At 42.0% G+C, this 16,516-nt stretch overlaps 1 protein-coding gene across 6 annotated transcripts in view; it reads right to left on the reverse strand.

The window, feature by feature from the left end:
- LOC110386053 (leucine-rich repeat-containing G-protein coupled receptor 5) overlaps window positions 1-16,516 on the reverse strand; it is a 328,609-nt gene that overhangs the window by 228,144 nt on the left and 83,949 nt on the right. For 2 of the 6 annotated variants that reach the window (XM_038021805.2, XM_038021808.2), the window contains exon 3: window positions 13,926-13,984. The exons of the other annotated variants lie outside the window; for them this stretch is intronic. The gene's annotated coding sequence lies outside the window, so the exon portion shown is untranslated. The remainder of the gene's footprint in view (window positions 1-13,925; window positions 13,985-16,516) is intronic. 6 annotated transcript variants of the gene reach the window in all.

The raw sequence follows: 16,516 nt of genomic DNA on the forward strand, positions 1-16,516 counted from the left end.
CGCAGGTGCTCACGGGACACGGCTGTTTCGGTCGCTACCTGCACCTCGTCGCCCGGAGGGAGCCGACGCCGAAGTGCCACCACTGCAGTGGCTGCAACGAGGACACGGCGGAGCACACGCTCGCGTACTGCCCCGATTTCGCGGAGCAGCGCCGCGTCCTCGTTGCAAAAATAGGACCGGACTTGTCGCTTCCGGCCGTCGTGGCTACGATGCTCGGCAGCGACGAGTCCTGGCAGGCGATGCTCGACTTCTGCGAGTCCACCATCTCGCAGAAGGAGGCGGCGGAACGGGAGAGGGAGAGCTCTTCTTCCCTCTCGGCGCCGTGCCGCCGCCGTCGGGCCGGGGGTCGGAGGAGGGCGTTTGTCCAGCTCCAGCCCCTATGAGGAGGCAGTCTCCTCCCGGTGATGGTCACGGGGCGACCTAAGGGGGTTGAGGCTGCGCCGCACGCTACCGTCACTCTAGCGCGCTGGCACCAGGAGGACGGGACGGCGCGTCGGCGGCTGCGGACTGCGATGCAGTCCGCATTTTCGTCGTCGCTGTCGTCGCCGAACATACTGTTGAAGAGCAACCCGGTCGGCGGTGTATCGCGTTCCGACCCGGCAGGCTGGTTCTGGCCCAGCGGGGTATCCCGGAACACCAGCGGCACCGCCCGGGCGGCCTGGTAGGGCCGCCGTACCGCGGAGACTGACGTCGTTGGTCGTCGACTATCGCCTCGACGACCCGTCGGTCGGGCGTCCTCGGGGTGGCGCCGCGTGTCTGGTTGTAGTGTTGACCGCGGGAACCCCCCTACTCTGAACGGGTTCTGACCCCGGACGGAGATCGGACGTCGGGTGTAAGAGTGCAGGGGAGTCGTTTAGTGGGTGGGCCCTAAAATCCTTGGGCCCGCGATCTGCTCTCAACACCTGCAGATCGTTGAGTCTCACATACCCCGCGCGCCCCCTAGGCGCGGGGACCTCGTAGGAGGTTCGGCCCCCGGCCCGAGAAAAAAAAAAAAAAGGTACAAGTAACACTCAAATTTTTTAATCTATTCTAATCTATCTGTCTAACCTAATTAAATCTATTTAAATCCATTCTATATCTAAATTAATTTAAATCGATTCTGTTCGTACTGGAGGAATATTTTTGAATATGTATTAAGTGCAATACGTATTTTCTTAGACAAATTAGAATCCATGTCCTGTATTTGAAAACCGATATAGTCGTGTCGTTCTATGTGAGTATACCTGGTATTTTATTAATTAAGCCACGCAACTTCAAACGTATGTGATCAGCCTTTAAGAAGTTTGGGAGAAGGTTTTCAATTGTTTTTATTAGGCAGCCTGTATTTTTCTATAATATTATTATAAGGTTCAGTAACCTATTACTATTAGGTTCCCAATATTGTTAGTATTTAAGTGTTAATATTTTGCTTTCTTTAATGTTTATAAATATAGGGTGGTCGTATTTTATTATTGTTTTAATATTAAATTATTATTGTCTAATTATAATTGCATAAGTTGATAAAAGATGCTATGCAGTATCTTTACCGCGGCAGTCCTCGAGTGCCACACGTGGTTTTTTTAATCACTAATTCAATACAAATTACTTTTATCATTTACACGTTAATTGATAGCTCCGAATCATTATCGCAACTTGCTGATGTCGTCTTCAAAACTGCACACATAAACAAATATTTTTCTGAAACACCTGTCTCTGGAATGTTCCGTACTAAATTCCGGGAGTTTCCAATTAAAATCTGCGACAGAGCCGTCGAAGTTCGTCCGAACTTCCGAATCTTGCTACGAAAGAATCCCTTAATTAGTGTAAGTTTATGCATTCGCGCCACGGTCTCCTTTCGCTACTGGTTCGCGCCAACTTTTAATTACTCGCACTCGAGCTCTGACGTCATTCAATCACGTTACTTTTTCATTCCGATTCGGGATCGGGATTCGGGATTAGTGTAGCGTCTCAATGTTTTTAATGATGTCGATGTTAATAATTTTATATAATACTAGCGGCCCGCTTCGGCTTCGCTCGGGTCTTTAACAAAAATGTCAACGATATTTGACGTTGTTTTATTTTTTTAAACAAAAGAACGCTTATTGCTGCATAAATATAATAGTTAGACATATGCTGTCGCATCAGTTTTTGTAATAATTATTTACAAAAGCTGATGCGATTATAGCCTATGTCACTTGGGAATAGTGTAGCTCCAAACAGTGAAAGAATTTTTCAAATCGGTTCAGTAGTTTCAAAGCTCATTTAATACAAACAAACAAACAAATCTTTCCTCTTTGTAATATTAGTATAGAAGTATAGATATATTTTAAACAAGTAAACGAATGTCCCAATTAAACTAACAATTTACGATTGGACTTTTACGAGTTAGTCAACAAATTAGTTTGTTTTATCATCTTATACACAAAAGATATAAAGTGTTCTATTGAAGACCAAAAAAATCTTACAGTTTCAATTTCATATCGTCTCTTTGAAAATCTTCACTAGTACATATTATTATTATTATTATGTTTGAATGTATTTTATTCATTTGTCTATAGCCTCAATACATCAATCCGTTTACTTGTCGTTTTCTAAAATAAGACAAATCTAGAGATTAATTACTACGTTAGTTCTTATCGATATCCGGCATCGACATCAATCATCCCTAGTCGAAACTTAGGCTCGATAAATCTCGGACGCCATTATTCCACGATTACCGAAGGTCAGAATCCTAATATATTTTTGGTTTACAACGATAAGATGGGTAGTGTTTTCGACTTTTATTGAATGGTTTAGTCTAGGAATATCAAGGAAACTGTTTGAGAAAATTTAGATGATATAACATCAAACTATCGCTTTGAGGTAAATTGATGAAGCAGAAAATAATGTTTAGGTTAATGTTTGAAAAACACTTCACGTTTGGGTCACTACATCAACACCACATCAGCAGTCTAATAATTAATTGTTATCGAGTTTTGATTACATTCAGAATTGCTCGTTCATCTATTAGTGTAGGTGAGTCCTTAGTAATATCAAAGGCTTGGTTTTTTTTAAAGTGGTTACTGGAGCCCATAGACATCTACAACGTAAATGCGCCATCCTCCTTGAGATATAAGCTCTAAGGTCTCAGCATAGTTACAACGGCTGCCCCAGCCTTCAAACCATGCTTCACGGCAGAAATAGGCACTCACAAGAGGTCCTACCACCACTAGTTACGTAAATTATAATTTTGTGGGTTTTGGTTTTTATTACACGATGCTATTCCATCACCGTGGAAGTCAATCGTGAACATTTGTTGTAGGTACGTATATCATTAGAAAAATTGGTACCCGCCTGCGCGATTCGAACACCGGTGCATCGTTAGATACGAATGCACCGGACGTCTTATCCTTTAGGCCACGACGCGGCGACGATTTCATCATCATAAATTAAATCCCTTATGGCAATCCCTTATTCTATTTTGCATTTGGAGTCCAATAGCACTAGCTATATAAGAATATCGTAGCTTAGGCTAATAATATTTTTTAAAATACTATTTAATTAAAATTTATTATGCAGTAGACCTTGTAAGCCAGAATATCATTCCCGTTCGGTTTTGGTAATTATTTTGGGTGTGATTTCATAAAGAAAACAGAAATATGTTTATCTCTCTCTCTCTCTCTGTCTCTCTCCTGTTTTTGATTAAAATGTAAAAACAAATAAAATTAATGTGTAATCCAAAGAATTACCATTAATTGTGTTCAATATCTATTCATGAAGATAAAATGTTTCGGTATAACACCATTTGTAAAGGGCTGAACGCATATAAAGAGCACAAAGGGCCTTTTTATCAACAGACCATCATTTACGTTGCGTGACCATAGTACGGACTCTGTGCTGCCGTGACGCGGATTTAGGGTTGCCATTTACATGGAAAGATATTTGATTTAGCTGTTTTTTTTTTACAAATAATCACATAACTAATATTTAAATTTCTTAATTCCATATCAATTAATGAATACAGATAAATTAACAAATTTCTTCGCACACAGAAATAATGAAGATTTTGAGGTCTGACAATTTATTTTAATAAAAGTGTCAACTTAATTGAGGTCTTATCATTAATGCCTTCTAAACCACAGTCATCGATTAGGTAAATAAAATAACTCGGTCCCAGTGCAACATCGCTATTACAAAGAACACAAAATGCACAATGCACATTTTTTCGAAACACAGTTTCATAAAATCATTTCTTAGAAATATTGGAAAAATTAGTGAGTGAAAAAAAATAAGACAAAACCCTAAGCTTCGGAAATGATTGTTGGAGTGTCTAAAGCACGACCCGCACTATCGCTCGGTTCTGCAGCGCTGTCGTTTCGCTCCTTAGAACGTCATTAGTTAGACGCGATAATGACTGGACATGGCATTGCTTCGTACCGGACGGCTAGGGTTACCACGGTTAAGATTATTTTTGTTCAAGAAATTAGAATTTTCCTTTACAAGAGAAGCTGTATTATAAAGTCCTAGATATTAGGAATTGTCGGTTTTTTTAAATTAATATGCAATATAAAAGTGAGTTTTCTAAATGCTCAGGGTTAGCAGTAGGGCTAGCAGGCCCATGAAAATTTTATGGATTGTTGGGAAATAAAGAACACAATAAAATTTTAAAATTTGTACCCAATGAATGTGGTTTCATTTGCAAAACACTTTTATTAGCTCGGTATAATATATGTTTGTTTGTATGTGACAGAATCTTTGAATATTAAGACATCAAGACGACGGTTTAACTTGAAAATTTTTCCATAGTATATCAATGGCGATGATAATATAATAATTGCATAACATAGCTTTATTATGCTGACCGGCATCAACAAGCTAAAAATATATGATATTCATTATTTGTTCGGTTTAATATTCGAGTGTGCTGTTTTAGTTTTTAAATAATATAATATATATTATGAAGAAGAAATGGATGGATTGCGTGAAAGACGATATGTGTAAGAGGGTAGGCAGCGGCTTGGCTCTGCCCCTGGCATTGCTGACATCCATGAGCGACAGCGACCACTTACCATCAGGTGGGCCGTATGCTCGTCTGCCTACAATGGCAATAAAAAAAAGGAGAGTGAGCGAAGAAATGGTATATAATAGAAGAGTATGGAAGGAGAAAACATGTTGCGCCGATTCCAGGTGACTGAGAGAAGGGCAGCAGAATGATGATGATGATATTTCCAACAAGACCGTTGGACCGCTAGCAAAAATATTTATGTTCATTAAAATTTCAAATAATTCAAATACAGTACATCCTTAACGAAACATTTCTCCGGATAGAGCTAAGCTGCAACGATTAAAAATAATTAGCACTTTAAAAGCGGATTTGGTTCGTGGGACGCAGTTTTACAAGCTCATCGTCTTGTTTCCGCAGCCTCTGTGAGAAAATTTGAAGTTTTGCATAATTTTATGTTCCCTTCGGTGGAGATAAGCGCCGTGATATTAATGAGTAAATTGTCTTGGTCTTTTAGCTATCAAGTATTTTATTTTAGATTTTATGGAATCATGGTTCCGCGGCCGTTTAACTTTATGTAAATCATATGAATTTATGATAATCAATTTTACAATATTATATCCATATCGTCATAATGATTAGAGCGAGATACATTCATTTTTAGATTTTATTCTGAGTTTTAAATAATGAAATGAAACTATGAGATTGTATGTAACTATAATTGAGACCTTAGAACTTATACCTCAAGGTGGGTAGCGCATTTACGTAGTAGATGTCTATGGGTTCCAGTAAACGCTTAAAACCAGGTGGGCTGTGAGCTCATCCAACCATCTAAGCAAATTAAAAAAATCGAAGTCTGTTCAGAAATTTTAGCTTCTACCACAGGTGAACTGACCATTGTTTTTGAAGTTCCCTTTGTATTCGGGGTATATTGTTTCTATATTTTGATTTAATAGCTCACCACAATGGTAGGAAAGTATGACTGTATTTTATCATTAAGTTCCGTGAGAGTTGTGTGTGTGAGAAGTTAGGTATTCGGAAGCATAGAGCTGAAGTCTCAGTTGTATTTTATAATTATTGTTTAATACAGAGCATGTAGCTTCACTCCAAAAATTTATAGCATTACTGACTAGTGTGGGCTAGCTACCATTTAGTTGTGGCGGGTAGCCATCATACAACGCAAGATAATTGACAGATGCCTGAATCTCGCTTACGACATTTTCAAGATAAAGCGCATATATACAAGTTCCGAACAACAACATTTGGACCGTCGGTCTACCGAGCAATATCACCCGCTCGGTGGAAGATCTTCCCTTTGTCGTATATCTCTACAAGTAACTACAGGTTGGTAAGCGCACAATGCTGGTACGAGAAGTGAAATTCAAATTCAAAATCTTTCATTTCAATTTGAATGTAATTTACAATTGAACATTCATAATTGAAAAGTCAAATAATGCAGACGAATAATTTCGAACACCCCAAATATTTCGAAGCCCTCACTCAGGTGATTTTTTGAGATATTGAAAAAGAAGAGTGGTGAAGATTTTACTCCAAAATCACACACAGCTAAACCGCTCGCTGAGTTTTGTTATCCATTCCGATAGAGGCACCCGTCACGTGCGGACGTGCTCATCGTCCACTCGATCGCCCGGTCTTTGTTCGCCCGGCTTTTGTTAGCCCGGCCATTGTTCGCGCGGCCTGTGTTCGTGGTACATCTGCCGACTAAGTGCTCTTTCTGGAAGTTTTTATTTGTTTTGTTTCCTTTTGTTGTTTCTGTGTTCGTGGTACATCTGCCGACAAAGTGGTTTCCTGCAAGTATTTATTTGTTTTGTTTCTTTTCGTAATTTCTGTTTTGTTGTGCTTTTTCTTTGTCCTGTAGTAATCGAGCCGCATTGCCACCTGTGTTCAATAGAACCGCTCAGGTCCGAGAAGTTGGGGCCTCGCCGCAAGGCGAGTGTTTTCAAGACCCGGGGCCGCCCCACCTGGGTACTCAGCGATCATGGACGCTGTATTCGCGGAATTCCTCCGACTTCGCCACCCACAGCTCGCCTCGGAGTTTCTGGCCTTCAAGGCCAATCACACTGCGAGCCCTCTCGAGGACTCCGCCGCGCTCGCTGCTCCTGCGTCGCCTGTACCTGCGTGCAGAGCTTCTGCAATGAACACCGCAGCCTCTGTCGTGCCTGCCGCTCCCGTGTCGCCTATATTGGCGAGAAAAGCTGCTGCGTCGTCCGCCGTGACCATCGTTTCAGCTGAGCGATCATCCGCGGCCTCCGTCGCGCCCTCTAAAACACCTACACTTGCTCGTAGGTCGCCTGCACCCGCCTCCTCGTGCTCCGACTCTGACTCGGACATGGAGGTCGACCTCGCCCCCGCCTCATCGACGGATGGATTCACCCTGGTACAGAAGGGTAAGAAGCGTGCCGCGGAGTCTCGAGCTCCCGCGGCCGCTAAAATTAGCAAAGCCGTGAACGCGTCGCGCCCCCGCCCTCAGACTCCCGTTGCGCCCCCAGCCCGTGCCACTCCGTCGCCGCGTCCGGTGGCACAAAATAAAACCCAGACCCCTCCCCCGGTTATCCTTCAGGAGAAGGCAGCTTGGGATCGAGTTTGCCTGGCCCTTAAGGCCAAAAATATAAATTTCACGAATGCCCGTAACCTCGCGAACGGCATTCAAATTAAGGTTCAAACACCCGACGACCATAGGGCCCTCTCTTCTTACCTCCGTAAGGAGCGTATAAGTTTCCATACGTATACGCTCCAGGAGGAGCGCGAACTCCGCGTTGTAATACGCGGAATCCCTAAAGAGTTAGATGTAGAGCTCGTAAAAGCCGACCTGTTAGAACAAGGCCTACCAGTGAATTCTGTGCACCGTATGCACACCGGTCGCGGTAGGGAGCCATATAATATGGTTCTAGTCGCTCTCCAGCCTACCCCCGAGGGTAAGAAAATCTTTAACTCACAGACCGTCTGTAGGCTCTCTGGTATCGCTGTCGAAGCCCCCCATAAAAAAGGCACTCCTAGCCAGTGCCATAACTGTCAATTGTACGGGCACTCTTCCCGTAACTGTCACGCGCGCCCCCGATGTGTTAAGTGTTTGGGCGATCACGCCACGGCCCTCTGCGCTCGCGACCAAAAAACCGCGACGGAACCGCCTAGCTGCGTCCTGTGTCGAACACAGGGTCACCCCGCGAATTACCGTGGTTGCCCCCGAGCCCCTAAAATAAATCGCCGCGTCGCCCGCCAAAACCGCCTCCGAGCTTCCGGCCCAGACATCAAAGCCTCGGCACCCTCTGCGTCGCAGGCTAAGCCAGCGTTCGTTCCGGCGGCGGTGCCCAGTGTCTCGGCCTGGGCAAAACCGCTGCCGTACACGAACACGGCTACAACTCCCTCCTCCGCGATTCGTCCCGCCCCCGCGACTCGTCCCTCTCCCGTGACTTGCCCTCCGACCGCGTCCGACAATCTCGCTTTAGCGATCGACTTCTTTCAGTCGATCAACTTTGAGCGCGTTAACGCTTTGGGCGACGCCATTCGCGCTGCCTCCACTGCACAACACTTTATCGCCGTTGTGCAGGAATACGCCGACGTATACGCGTCATTAAATACGTACGTCCTCCCCTCACTCCGCCGGTAATCAATGGCGTATATAAGTAGAATAAAGCCCCTATCCGTAACGATAGGATTTTTTAACGCTTACGGTCTCGCAAATCAACGTGATCAGGTTTCTGACTTTTTGCGTGACCACCAAATTGATATCTTTTTAGTGCAGGAGACCCTACTTAAGCCCGCGCGCCGTGACCCTAAAATCGCGAACTATAACATGGTCAGGAACGACAGGCTCTCTGCCCGTGGTGGTGGTACCGTCATTTACTATAGAAGAGCCCTGCATTGCGTCCCGCTCGATCCTCCCGCGCTCGCTAATATCGAAGCATCAGTGTGCCGAATCTCACTGACGGGACACGCGCCGATCGTTATCGCGTCCGTTTATCTTCCACCGGATAAGATCGTTCTAAGCAGTGATATCGAGGCGCTGCTCGGTATGGGGAGCTCTGTCATTCTGGCGGGCGACCTAAATTGTAAACACATCAGGTGGAACTCACACACCACAACCCCGAATGGCAGGCGGCTTGACGCGTTAGTCGATGATCTCGCCTTCGATATCGTCGCTCCGCTAACCCCGACTCACTACCCGCTAAATATCGCGCATCGCCCGGATATACTCGACATAGCGTTATTAAAAAACGTAACTCTGCGCTTACACTCGATCGAAGTAGTTTCAGAGTTAGATTCAGACCACCGTCCCGTCGTTATGAAGCTCGGTCGCGCTCCCGATTCCGTTCCCGTCACGAGGACTATGGTGGATTGGCACACGCTGGGCATCAGCCTGGCTGAATCTGATCCACCATCGCTCCCGTTTAACCCGGACTCTATCCCGTCTCCTCAGGATACCGCTGAAGCCATAGACATCTTAACGTCACACATCACCTCGACATTAGATAGGTCATCGAAACAAGTTGTAGCGGAGGACTTCCTTCACCGCTTCAAATTGTCCGACGATATTAGGGAACTCCTTAGAGCTAAGAACGCCTCGATACGCGCCTACGACAGGTATCCTACCGCGGAAAATCGTATTCGAATGCGTGCCCTACAACGCGACGTAAAGTCTCGCATCGCCGAAGTCCGAGATGCCAGATGGTCTGATTTCTTAGAAGGACTCGCGCCCTCCCAAAGGTCTTACTACCGCTTAGCTCGTACTCTCAAATCGGATACGGTAGTAACTATGCCCCCCCTCGTAGGCCCCTCAGGCCGACTCGCGGCGTTCGATGATGACGAAAAAGCAGAGCTGCTGGCCGATACATTGCAAACCCAGTGCACGCCCAGCACTCAATCCGTGGACCCTGTTCATGTAGAATTAGTAGACAGTGAGGTAGAACGCAGAGCCTCCTTGCCACCATCGGATGCGTTACCACCCGTCACCCCGATAGAAGTTAAAGACTTGATCAAAGACCTACGTCCTCGCAAGGCTCCCGGTTCCGACGGTATATCTAACCTCGTTATTAAACTTCTACCCGTCCAACTCATCGTGATGTTGGCATCTATTTTCAATGCCGCTATGGCGAACTGTATCTTTCCCGCGGTGTGGAAAGAAGCGGACGTTATCGGCATACATAAACCCGGTAAACCAAAAAATCATCCGACGAGCTACCGCCCAATTAGCCTCCTCATGTCTCTAGGCAAACTGTATGAGCGTCTGCTCTACAAACGCCTCAGAGACTTCGTCTTATCCAAGGGCATTCTCATCGATGAACAATTCGGATTCCGTACAAATCACTCATGCGTTCAACAGGTGCACCGCCTCACGGAGCACATTCTTGTGGGGCTTAATCGACCAAAACCGTTATACACGGGAGCTCTCTTCTTCGACGTCGCAAAAGCGTTCGACAAAGTCTGGCACAACGGTTTGATTTTCAAACTATTCAACATGGGCGTGCCGGATAGTCTCGTGCTCATCATACGGGACTTCTTGTCGAACCGCTCTTTTCGATATCGAGTCGAGGGAACCCGCTCCTCCCCACGACCTCTCACAGCTGGAGTCCCGCAAGGCTCTGTCCTTTCACCCCTCCTATTTAGCTTATTCGTTAACGATATTCCCCGGTCGCCGCCGACCCATTTAGCTTTATTCGCCGACGACACGACTGTTTACTATTCCAGTAGAAACAAGTCCCTAATCGCGAAGAAGCTTCAGAGCGCAGCCCTAGCCCTAGGACAGTGGTTCCGAAAATGGCGCATAGACATCAACCCAGCGAAAAGTACTGCGGTGCTATTTCAGAGGGGAAGCTCCACACGGATTTCCTCCCGTATTAGGAGGAGGAATCTCACACCCCCGATTACTCTCTTTAGTCAATCCATACCCTGGGCCAGGAAGGTCAAGTACCTGGGCGTTACCCTGGACGCATCGATGACATTCCGCCCGCATATAAAATCAGTCCGTGACCGTGCCGCGTTTATTCTCGGTAGACTCTACCCCATGATCTGTAAGCGGAGTAAAATGTCCCTTCGGAACAAGGTGACACTTTACAAAACTTGCATAAGGCCCGTCATGACTTACGCGAGTGTGGTGTTCGCTCACGCGGCCCGCACACACATAGACACCCTCCAATCCCTACAATCCCGCTTTTGCAGGTTAGCTGTCGGGGCTCCGTGGTTCGTGAGGAACGTTGACCTACACGACGACCTGGGCCTCGAATCAATTCGGAAATACATGAAGTCAGCGTCGGAACGATACTTCGATAAGGCTATGCGTCATGATAATCGCCTTATCGTAGCCGCCGCTGACTACTCCCCGAATCCTGATCATGCAGGAGCCAGTCACCGTCGACGCCCTAGACACGTCCTTACGGATCCATCAGATCCAATAACCTTTGCATTAGATGCCTTCAGCTCTAATACTAGGGGCAGGCTTAGGGACCCCGGTAACCGTACTCGTCGAACTCGACAAAGAGGTCGACGTGCAACCTAACCCATGCATCAGCCCGCTGAGTTTCTCGCCGGATCTTCTCAGCGGGTCGCGATTCCGATCCGGTAGTAGATTCATTCGCGAAACAATTGCTCTTGAGTTGTTAGGTCTCCTTCGGAGGCGCTCGGGCAGTTGTTAGCAAATCCTACCCCTCCTGGCTGAGCCTTTGCTCGCCCACCTGTCCTGGTGAAACTGGAAAGGCCTTCGGGCCACCAGTAATCCTTCAATCATAAAAAAAAAAAAAAAAAAAAAAAGTTTTGTTATGATCAGTTGTCAAGTTTGTGGTACCCAATAAAATCTCTGTTTTCGTGTCTCGAACTTGCGTTGTTCACACAATAAATAATACGTCACAAGTACCTACTCCAACGTATGTCTGCCAAATCAAAAGTTTCGCACAAAACTGAAGAACAAAAGATGTGGGCTTAACAGTCGCAGGGGACCGCCTGTTACTGTATTGCTCTACGTCCTCTCCGACTCCACGTAGATTAAATATAAACTTTCTTCGCGTGCACAGCAAAAGATATACAAAAGACTCAAATTAAATTTAAGATCTATCTGGTTGCTTATCACAAGATGCGGGTACGCGACACAGGCCACTTCTAGTTACTTTTACCACATTCGATTAATTCATCTATGGTATAATTTCTGCTGTTTATCTTTCAATTTCTGCCCCTAATTTCTAATTAGTAGAATAAAAATTATTATGTGTATATTAGTATGTATTGTATGTAAGTATGTATATAAATCAGTTAGTTATATATTTCATATTAAATGTAAATGGTATATATCTGTTTATTGTATGTATATATTTTCTATAATACTGTATTTATTGTGTATAGTACACCGCGACATACCTGCTATATTTTTATATTTTATAAAATTTCTGTACATTAAACGTTTGTCTGGAAGAGATCGCTTATAACGATAAGACCGCCTATTGTACAAATGTATCTGCTTTTTGACAGTTATTTGAATATATATTGTGTTTTGATGTGCAATAAAGTGTATTCTCTCTCTCTCTCTAAAAATAAAACTTTTATGCGCAAAAATGGATGACTTAGAGTTAATTTTTTTTTGTATAATTGTATAAATGTATAAATATAAGATTTTTATTATACACATACATATATTTAATATACATCCATAACTCTGGAAAAGACATTTATATTTATCATACAAATATCTTCCCTTGGCGGAATTCGAACCCGCAACCCCCTTGTGTAGTGACCATGTCACTTACCACTACACCAGACGGCCGTTGGTGGTTACCGGTACGCGTCTATACTGCAGTTCGAGAATTGCCATTTGTCTTCAGACCAGATCCCATGTCTTCGTAACGATACAGGCACTACGGTGGTTCCAATGGGTTTATAACATATCCAAATGTAACGTAAATAAAAATCTGCAGGTCTCATGTTAATAACGTATTTCTTTATCAACACGAGACTCACGTCACGTCTATTTGGTAATAGACGAAATCTATACTTTAGTCATCCATCTGTTGTGGTTTCAGCAATACTAGCAATATCTTAATATCGGCAAAGGAAACATAAGTTTATAGTCGACAAATCGTCTACTTATTATGTGAGCACTATCGATTACTTATTTTGAAGATAGCTGGACATATTTTACTAGTGGTGGGTCGCAATGTGGTCAGAAAAAAGGTCAGATAATCATTAATTCAATACGATACAAAGTTGTCACGGGATGGCTAGTTTCAGAGACTATATACCGTGTTTTTGTTTCGTTAAAAAGAAGATATGCCATAGACCTAAGATTTTAAGAAAAAAATTAAATGCCAGCCAGTTAGTTACACATAAATTATGATGTTTCACGATAGGCCGCCCAAAAGAAATGGATAGGCCGAGAACAAATTAAAAAACATAATAATGGTACCGAAGAGGGAATCCGTAAAAGAAATTATTACTTATTTCTTTGTACCGACAAAGCGGTAATCACATTTGCTTTGTTCGCTTCGGCCTTTCATTCGCTTAATCGCATTATTTCGGGACTCTCCGGGTTGTTTCATTACACGCAACTTGTTGTATGAATCATTTGTTTATAAGGTGGTTCAGCGTTTGATGGATCTACTGATTTGGTACGAAAGTGGAGTGGTGGTACCTAATCGTTTGGGCTCACAAAAAGCTTACTGCCTGTAAGAAAATTGTGAGTTATGTTCATTGGGATATTCGTGACACAACTTAATTAATAAGTTGAACTTATATATCAAGGTGATTGGCAAATGACTAAATGATATATTGTGATCAGTTCATCTTGTACACCAGTTTATATACAGTAGTGAAAGGCCTGCAAACTGTTCTTTTGATGATGACTGTCTTCGTGTGATTAAAATATAATATTGTTGCCAATAATAGTACTATTTCGAATCAAATACGATTCAATCTAGAATATATAAATGTTTAGATTTCTTTTAGATAAATGCATTGAATTAACCTTTGTTGTATCGTTGCGTTTGTGTTCTCTTTCATGAGAAAATCCTGAGGCTGTCTTACCTGTAAATAAAAATAACGATAGCATTTTATTTAAAGCAATTCAAATATATTTTTTGACATTTTTCTCGAATTGAGTTAGTTTAATTTTTCGTTTTGTTTATAGTCTGTTTGAAGTCTCAATTAATGATTATTCGAATTGCAAATTTCCAATTTGTATTCGCATTTAAAACAATACGAAAATCTAATTTGTGTGGTCTATGAAGACTAACGACTGCAAAACGATTTATTTTAGGTATGAAGTATTGGTGAATTAAAAAATTTTAGGGATCAGATTTAGATTTGAAAGATTCCTCCTGAATCATGTGGGAGGGGCAGGACGTGCTCTAGAAATACTTGGTTGGACTGTATGAAATAGGATATGCGAGAGAAGGGTATGATTGCAAAGATGACGTATGATATGCTTGTATGTATGGCGTATTGATGTATATATAAGTATGGCTTGAATGGAAAAAAATGAATTGTACTTGATTATCTTATGTAGAATAGTAATTAATGTTAAATTAAAATTACTTATTAGCTTTATTAAGCTAGATTGTAATCCTAGTTTTGTAACTAGGTTATGGTACATTACAAAAATTAATAAATAAAATACTTGATTATTAGAGCATCGTCAATTTCGAATCTTCGAACTGAGTTGTAGTTTTGAATTTTTTTACAGTAGAATTGTTCATGTCAAAGTACTTGTGAATTTATCATGGTATCAAAGTTGTTAACTGTTCTTACTATTGTCTTAATAATAATTTTATTCTGTCAATATTGTATTATTACTGTATCAATCGCGGATCCACGACCGCCGGTAAATCCGCGAACTTTGTAGAAACTTTGAGACCGAAAAATGTTTAGCAAAATGAAGGATAAGTATTTTATTTTATTGGGTTGCGAAAAAAACTGTTTTTCAGTTACCGATATTTTCACGGGGAGACTTGTTCGAAACTATTTTTACATTAAAAAATTTATCAGATGGTCATCACATATTCATAAACAAAGAACGAAATGCTAGTTTTTAAATAATACTATTTCATAAAGTTGCTCGTACCAATAAAATATCACAAGTCAAAATTATTCTGTTTTTTTTTTGTTTTCATTACCATATCATCTCGTTTGAAACTTATCCAATATTAATAGATTTCGATTTAAGTTGCAACTGAAATACGAAACGATTGGAGATTAAAGTACGTAAGAGAGTAAATCACAGGTAGGTACCACCGCCCTGCCTATGTCTGTCGTGAAGCAGTAATGCGTTTCGTTTTGAAGGGTGGGGCAGCCGTTGTAACTATACTGAGACCTTCGAACTTATATCTTAAGATGGGTGTTGCATTTACGTTGTAGATGACTATGGGTTCCAGTAACCACTTCACACCAGGTGGGCTGGGAGCTCGTCCACCCAAAGCAATAAAAAATAAAAATAAAAAAAACAAACGTACAGACCAGGACACATCGTTTTGTCTACAATTTTATTATTAGTGTAGACAGTGACGTGATTGTATCCGTGATACACGAGAGCGAAGCACCTTTAATTAGCTGTGTTCTTACTTTTATTTATTGAAGAGACAAAAAAAAAACAACCTTGTTAACATATTAGGTGTTACCCCACACTTTTCAAATATCCAAGATATCCAAGAACGTGTAGCCACTCGAATTTTTAAAATATTGATACTGAAAATTATGTACCGTAAAATGGGGCGATTAGGGACAAATTCCAACTTTATGAGCAATTTTAAGGTAGTTGTTGATGTATATAATGCTATATCAGGATCAAAATGATTGAGTCTTGGGGGCATCTTTGTTGTCTAATTTAAAATTATGCAAGTAGCATTCCAGTTTAAGCAAAAAATGCAAAAATAGGTGTAATCCCTATTTACCCGAAAATTGCGGTTAATTGGGACGAAATGAGAAATTTGCTAGGGTTGGCACTACTTTTATTTTTATATATAGTTTTAATTAATTTATTTATTTAGTTGCACCAACAAAGTGATCATCAATAAAAAAAATTGAAAAACTGACAAAAGTACATGGCAGACATCACCTCAATTATAGGTGCAATCGACAGTGCAGTAACAACAACAACAAAAAAAATATATATATATACATATATAGCTTTCTTAGAAACGGTTTATATTTCTCTGTTCTTGGTAAGTACTTAGGGGCTGATATTTCTATCTGGGTTAAGAGATTAGGTGTGTCGGTTATTCTATGGATTAATCAGATGAATACCCCCACTCTGAACAAATATTAAATATTTTATTATGTATTACTTAGACATTTTTGTCCACCTTGAGATTTCATTGATCTTGTTACATGTCTCTGCAAAATCGACTTACTTATATTAAATTGCTTATCTATTTCAACTAAAGTCTTATTCCCAATTTCGCTTCGATAAACCAGATTTTTACCAACAAATTTAAAAAATATTGTTATAACTACATAGACAACCCTACAAACCTGTACCTATTTATACTTAGGTCGTTTCCATTTCACGTATTCTCATCCCAATTGACACCTTTTTCGTTGTTATTTGTACCTAAGACGTCC

Source organism: Bombyx mori, chromosome 4 (assembly GCF_030269925.1).
Source record: "Bombyx mori chromosome 4, ASM3026992v2".
In the NCBI taxonomy this organism is placed as follows: Eukaryota; Metazoa; Arthropoda; class Insecta; order Lepidoptera; family Bombycidae; genus Bombyx; species Bombyx mori.